The 7,835-nt window shown below is 35.1% G+C and overlaps 1 pseudogene; it reads left to right on the plus strand.

Moving 5' to 3' along the window:
* The first annotated feature begins 4,459 nt into the window (after window positions 1-4,459).
* Window positions 4,460-6,049, plus strand: LOC142541985 (F-box/FBD/LRR-repeat protein At5g56420-like; annotated as a pseudogene).
* The last annotated feature ends 1,786 nt before the right edge of the window (window positions 6,050-7,835 follow it).

Consider the following 7,835-nt stretch of genomic DNA (forward strand, 5'->3'; position numbering starts at 1 on the left):
TCTACTAGTACTGAATGTGGTGACCCCTCTCACCATACTGATGATTCACTTGATGAGGCTGCCTCATCTGCCTAATGTTTCAGCAAAGTCCTCTGCTGATGAAGATGTTGCGGAAGATGTTGCCAACAGTGTGGACAACACAGATGGTTCTGAGTATGATCTCACTACTGCTTTCTCGAACAAATTCTACACTGTGCAAGCCTCTGATCAGTGGAATCTGTATGTGCATCGCTTATTTTTGGAGGAAAGAATATTGATGAGGCTGTCTTCGAAAGACAAATTTGCTCGCCTTTCTAAAGCACTGCCATCTTCTTCCCACTGTATCAGCGGTAACACCGTTTCCCGACTGCCTGTGTTAGAATTCTATGCCAACCTGTCCCTGAGCGTTGTGATGAACGCTCTGCCAAGTATGGGAAAGTATTTGTCCGAAACAGGATCTATGAGTTCACCCCTACTGTCATCAATCAGCTTTACCAGACCCCACCATTGGACATTGATGGTCTTGCCCCTGACATTGATCTGGCTACCTCAACCCTCACTGGAGGCGTTATTTCTCACTTCCCGGTCCATCCACAGAAGGTTTCAGCAGCAAATCTGACATCATTTTATTCCGTTCTTCACAAACTGGTCATCCGCAACTGGACTCCTTCTACAAACACCACCACCGTCACCAGGCATCAAACTCTGGTTCTGTATTCTATCGGGCAAGATGGAGTGTTTGATTTTGGACAACTGGTGTTCAACACAGTGCTTCAATATGCTGCGGGTGGTCTGCGATCTTCGAAGCTCCCATTTCCCAGTCTGATCTATGGGCTTCTTGTCTCCCAAGGTTTTGTTAGAGATGTCAGAGAACGCTTATCTGACCTTGGTGAACCATTCAAGATCGCTCCCATTCTTCAAGGGAAATAGGAAGGTTGATCTTCCTTGGTCTGCCCCTTGTAATCCTTCTGCAGCCCCTACTGCACCGCGAAGCCCTCGTGCTCATCCACCGTCCACTGATTACATCATGATCTCTGTCTCCGAAGTAAATGAACACATTCTCATGCTATGACGAAGGTGGAGCAAGCCAAGGCTGCTATTGATCATGCTATGCAAACGGTTGAACAGGCCAAGGCTGACATTGCTTACTATGAAGCTGTCGCGCGAAATTTTCGGATCTTTTTGGATAGTTAGTATGCGATCTTTCCAGGACAAAAAGGGGGGAGATGGAGATGATCAAACCTGTAGCTGGTCCGTCATGGGGACCAATGATGATGTGATGGAATGAGGACGATGATGGAAAATGCGGAAAATTAAGTGGTCTATTTTGGTTGGTTTGGTTGAGAGGTTATCTTAATTTGGTTTGCCTAAGAATTTAGTTTTCTTGTGTTGTTTCTGTTTTCTAATATTCTGCTTATGTGTTGCTTCTGCGCCTGATGTATTTGAATAGTAAACTGCTAATGGAATCGAGTAGATGTTGTCTTAAGTGTTGCCAAACATTTCTAACAACACTCGTGCTAACCTTATTTTATTCAGGGGAGAAAATTTTCTCTAACTCAGGGGGAACTTAATTTGAGCTAAGTTCAGGATAATGGGTTTGATCTCATTTTGTCCAAGAAAGGCAAAAAGGGGGAGATTGAATGGAAATATTATATTCCGAGTTTAATTGATATATTTGTTGACTTAAATTATTTTCTTAACAACAGGCTTTCCTTGTTGCCTTGACTAAGTAAATATTTAATATGATTTGCCTTTCTTAGATAATGAGATATCATTTAAATATATTCGGAGATATGATATTTGTGATAATGAATTGATGAGATATGGTAGCTAGTGTTTAAAAGAGTTTATTCCTAGCAAACTCTTATCTTTCCTTGTGAAGTAGGTTACCTTATGGAATGAAACTCGCACATCTATAAATAAGAGATCAAGACATCATTGAGTTCTTCTTCTTCTATGCTCGGTCAATATTCACTCACGTGTGCACGTTCAGGAATTCAGAGAAAACCTTATTCAAGAGACGTGCTGTGAAAAGTGTGATATAGTGTTGCTGTGAATGTTGCGAACATCTGCGGACAACATCTGTGAGGAAGTTGGACGAAGATTGCTTCTCGTGGATCTACTTTTTAGCAACCGTTTTGCTTTCTTGTTTTAGTTTATTCTGGTTTATTTGTTTTAGAAAGCATTTGTTTTCTCAACTTGTTCGGGAAACTGATTTTAGTGAGAATCACAATGATGTGATTTTTGTAAACGATTGGTTTTTCTATTGATATATTTTTGGCATAAGACATCGCACAAGTATAGTATTATACTTGTGCAAATTTAATCTCCTCTAAGTTGTTTATTTAAGTCAATTCGTGTTACAAAATACGATTTTTCGTTGCATGTTGTCCCAGATGTTGATAACATCTGGAACAACACCTAATTCTGACTAAACACAATTTCTATTTTACATCATATACTGATATTCTTATTATTTTGAGAATCTGTCGGACAAAATAATTCTAACAAAACTGAATGACAAATCAAATTACTTGAGTAGAGGATAATCACACACATGAAAACATAAACGGCCAAATAAAATACCTTATATTGATCTTCCAATGATCCTGTGAAAAACATATTATATGAGAATGAAATGTCATTAAGCTTTGATTCTAATTTCTATTTCTTTGGAGAAAAGAAAATGAAAAGGTTGAGAATGCTAAGAATGAAAGGAAAATTGAGAATGAGAAAAATGAGAGAAAATGGTCAATGCTGTTGATGGAATGGAAAAGAAGTAAGGAAGAAGGGAAATAGATCAGAAGTGGGAAGTTGTGACCGCTGAAGAAAGTTGGTTTGGGTTTTTTTTAATGGACTCAAAACTTTATTAATTAATATTTAGATCAACTGTTAATTAAATTAAGTTCTATTGACCAAAAAAAATAAAATAATGAAGTCTTTGACTTTAATTTTTTTTTTTTTTTTTTTGTAGCTCATATTTGCAAATGCCCCTCATTGATATTTTTACCTAATTTTCCCCCGATCGCAGCTGTTGTGAAACGATTTAGAGAGAGGGAGAGAGCTAAGATTTGATGTCTTGGTATTGCCATCCATGAATATATCAGCAGCTTGTCAGACCCAATTCTATGCCACATTCTCTCTTTTTCTCCTGATTCATTTCTCGGGCGACAACTAGTGTTCTAGCTAGAAGATGGAGGTACCTGTGGACTTACGCATTCACGATTTTCGTTTTGAGGAACAAAAATATTATGAATCCTGGACCGAAAACAAAATGAATTTCGTGAAATGGTTGACAGGGTTCTGCTGCTGCACAAGGGGTCCATGCATAATTTAATTATCCTCGCAGATCCTGATATTTTCACTAGCCACGTCGAATAGATTCGTGGATCAGCACTGCCATTGCACACAATGTTCAAGTTCTTTCTCTCTCTGATCTATGGGTTGAATGGTTGCCCCGATGCTGTTTCAAGTGTAGCACTCCCGTCGAATTGACTATTCAAGATTGTAAAAATCTCTACCGAGCCTGGTGTCTGTTGTCGTCTCTTAATTATGTATCAATTCGCCAACTTGTCGGCGGAGTCTACCTTACCGATATTCACAATAAAAAATTAATACTTTTAGCATAAAAAATAATATTTTTCATGGATGACCCAAATAAGATATCTGTCTCACCAAATACGACCCGTAAGACAATCTCACGCAAGTTTTTGTCATTCTGAAACATGCTGAAGTCGATATGTCGTGATAATTCTAAGCTTAAAATGCTTAAGCAAATCTCGTATACTAATTTCATTCTATATTGTAGTTCAAGAAATAAATAAAGTATTGATTTTCGTCGAGATTGAGGGATAAATCTCTATTTTGAAAATTAATTTGAATACCACCTATACAGAATTTTTGTTTGTCCACTTTATAGATTTAAGGAAAAATGATTTTTTTAGTACATTAAATAGTTTAATTAGATTTTTTTAAAATATCAAACTTTTAAAGAACTTTTAATTTTTTGACTATTTGGGTTTAATTCTTGATTTGACATCTGAATAGTCAGCAATTATCGATTATACATCAGTATTTTTTAATTTTATATTAGTATTTTTTTTATCAACAATTTTCACCTTAACTCTCCCACCCTCTTTGTTTCTTAAACCGTCTAAAAATTTATGTTTCCATAAAAAAAATTATTAATTATGATCCTATTTAGTTTTTATTATTTTTAAAATAAAATATTAAGAAGTGATAAAGATTAGGAATTTTTTTTTGAACATACTCGATTAAATAAGAATTTTTATAGTTTCAATATATTATAAACATATAATATTGATAAATTATAGTTTAGACATATATGTTCACTTTTTAAAAAACATATATGATATACTGATAAATATATGAAAAACTAATTTTTGTTCGAAAAAAGAATTTAAATTTGTTACTGGGTAATTCGGCCCAGTGGGTTTCTGGATTAAAACAAAACTCTCCCGCTATGAACTAAATTCCATAGGAAATTAGGTTTTTATACAATTTCCAGGGGTATGCAGTTCGTGTGGTAAATTTATTTTGTTCCTTTGTGTTAATATTTGCCCAAAACCCTAACCCTAGCTTCAAATATCGTAATTTCTGGTAAATTATTTTAGGGCAAACGTGAAGCTATTTCTCATCAATTGAAGTGGTTGTGAAACGATTTAGAAGAGAGGGCTAGGATTTGAACTGACCTTGGTAATGGTAATGGCTTCCATGGATATAATCAGCAGCTTGCCAGACCCAATTATATGCCATATTCTCTCTTTTCTCCCAAACCATTTTTCTGCGAAAACTAGTGTTTTAGCCAGAAGATGGAGGTACCTATGGAACTATGTCCGCGATCGTCGTTTCAACGACCTAGAATATTATAAGTTTAATCACAATTGTCAAACCATTTTCGGACATGGTTGACAATGTTCTGTCGCTTCACAATGGGTCAATAGATAGTTTAATTATCCGCTCAGATGATGTTGCTAGCCAATGTCAAATTGATGCATGGATCAGCACTGCCATTGCACGCAATGTTCAGGTTCTTCGTCTCTGTGATTTCTCTGATGTTACTTTGACTCAATGTCGTTTCAAGTGTAACACTCTGATTGAATTGACTCTTCAAAATTTTAAAATCTCTGCCAAGCCCGGTGATGTATGTTTGCCTAGACTCAAGAAACTCCATCTTCGCTATAATTGCTATGAGAATGGTGAGTCCCTTCCTAACTTGGTTTCTGGGTGTTTAGCTATTGAGGATTTGGTCATTGAAAGAAAGTTATGTGACAACATGGGCTGTTGTTATGTAAGTTCACCCACTCTAAAATCCTCTGTGTTGTGGTCTAAGTTTCATTGTTATATGTTAGAGCGCCATTATGAACACAAGGTAGTGTTAGATATCCCCTCGGTTCAATATCTTGACATAAAAGATAAATATTCCCACACTATTCTATCCGAAAAGCTATCCTCCATGTTTGTAGCAAAAAGTTTTCTTTCCTATGATCACGATTCCGAAACAAACATCAGACATTGGAGGAATTTGTCTCAACTTGTTGAAAGGCTGTCTAATGCCGAAAGTCAAACATTTAGAAGTTGCACCATGATGGAGGTATTTGCTTTGTTTTCATTATTAGATTTATTATTTCAACTGTATTCCTTCACATAAACTATTGATGTTTATGTATCCAATGGTGTCACGATACAATGACCTCTCTTTTCAGCATCAGAACCTGACATTCTCCTTTGCAACAACAAGGTTCCATAATTTGATCAAACTGGAATTAGAAGCTGATTGGTATTTGTTGTCAGAATTGCTTGAAAGTGCTTATAAGCTAGAATTCCTTACTATCCGAGAGGTATCTTGATACCAATTATTGAGAAGATCTTCTCTTTGTTTCTCAATCACTTTGTTTTTCTTTGTAATCTTACGTGGTGTTGGTGTGATTGGTTTTTTTAGGTAAATGAAGTAAATTGTTGGAGGGAGCCTAAGAATTTACCGGAGTGTCTATTATCATCCCTTAATATGTATCAATCAGTGGATTTGCAGGTGGAGAGCATGAGTTGAACATGGTAAGTTATATTATGATGCATGCTAAAGTCTTGAAGATCGTAAGGATAGATACAAAGTCTCGTTGTCGTCGTGAAGACCTCCATTCTAAGCTGGTTTCTTATCTTCCACGGGGAGCTCATGAATGTCGGCTTACTTTCATTTGACATCTGTAAATTAGCAAGAATGACTGATTTTGAGTATTGAATCCCGAAACTGTTTAAGAACTCAGAGTGAAGTTACTCGAATCTGTTTTAAGAACATCGTCTCGAGTCAAAGTTGTCAAACACGAGATTTTAGTTCAACCGATGGCACACCCTGCGACGCGCCAACGTCAATTGATCTAATTTTCCTTTTTTTTTTTTTATATAAGTTATGATAAATTTTAAATTTATTGTAATCTTTTTAAAATAATTTAGTTTATATAATATTAATATTTTACAATAGATATTTACATGGAATTTAATTAATTTATTATAATATGATAAACAACTTGTGAAAATAAGATAATTAGGAATGATTCAAATAAAGTTGAGAATCACATAAACTATAATTTGAAGTCATAATTTCAAGTTTTGTTTTCTTGTTAAGAGTATGCACATGTCTGATTTACTAGCCAGAATTTTTCTTACCGCTTTGATCTGTGTTGCTATCCGACTCATCCAATATGGACTGCCCCCTTTGGTTCGAATGACCAGTTCCGCTACTCCTCGTCCCTTTTCTGATCCTTCTCGAGCCAACTGTCGGCTTTCGAATGTTGCTTCCGATTTATGATTTTCTTTTAGCGGAATAGCTTTGCGTTTGGATGCTAATAATCCCAACTTTTCAACGTGTTATAACCATATGCCGATGCGTCGAATTCTCGATGTATGACATCCGATTATTGACATCTCTATTCCTCTTCGCTGAGTGCAGCTAAGTTCTCAGTACTTGGAAAGTTATCGGTCATCTTTCCCGACCAGTCCTTGACTTTTTGGTACTCGATTACTTATCTTGGCCAAAACTTGGAATTTTTGGGTCGGTGCTCGGTGAGTCTCGAAGGCTTTTTTAAAAATGATATACATATACTTTTCTTTGTAAAGTATATAAAATTATTTAATTTCAATGACAGAGCTGGACTCCTGAGACATGTTCTCAAAACACTAAAGGTGTGTATTGGTTTTAGACTTTTAATAATTTTTATGGAGTTTAAAAATGTTGAGGTATTCAATCTAGACTTTTATATACTCTATAAAAGTTTAGTGGTATTCAATGTAAATTTTTGTAGAATTTTAAAAAGTCATGTGATATTCAAACTTGACTTTTAAAAACTCTACAAAAGTCTATATGTATTCAAAATGCCACTATACTTTTAATGACTTTATGAAATTCTATTAAGTAGAAGAATTAAAGTTTAAAGTACAACAATAAAATGTCAAAAAATATTTTTGATTAAACCTAATTATTTGAATGTGAGTTTCAGTTTGCAGTGTGTAAGACCAAATAAAGTGGATTATTACAATTTGTTATAATATATCAAACTCTTTTAGTGAAATCCTATCCTCGTGATAGAAGATGTAACGTAGGAGTATTTGAAGTCTCCAAACATCCAGAAAAATTACCGTGTTCATTTCAATTATCATTTCAGTTTGTTTTAAGTATTCAATATATATTTTAGTTTTATTCCAAACTTGTTTAAGTTGACTGATTTATATTGACATACAAGATTTTTGGATCAGTTTTTCAAATACTTGATTCACATTTTAGAAAAAAAATTATAAATCAAGGTGTTTATTCAACCTCCCTTCTAAACACCTTTCACATC

The sequence above is a fragment of the Primulina tabacum genome, chromosome 4 (genome assembly GCF_025594145.1).
Source record: "Primulina tabacum isolate GXHZ01 chromosome 4, ASM2559414v2, whole genome shotgun sequence".
Taxonomy (NCBI): Eukaryota; Viridiplantae; Streptophyta; class Magnoliopsida; order Lamiales; family Gesneriaceae; genus Primulina; species Primulina tabacum.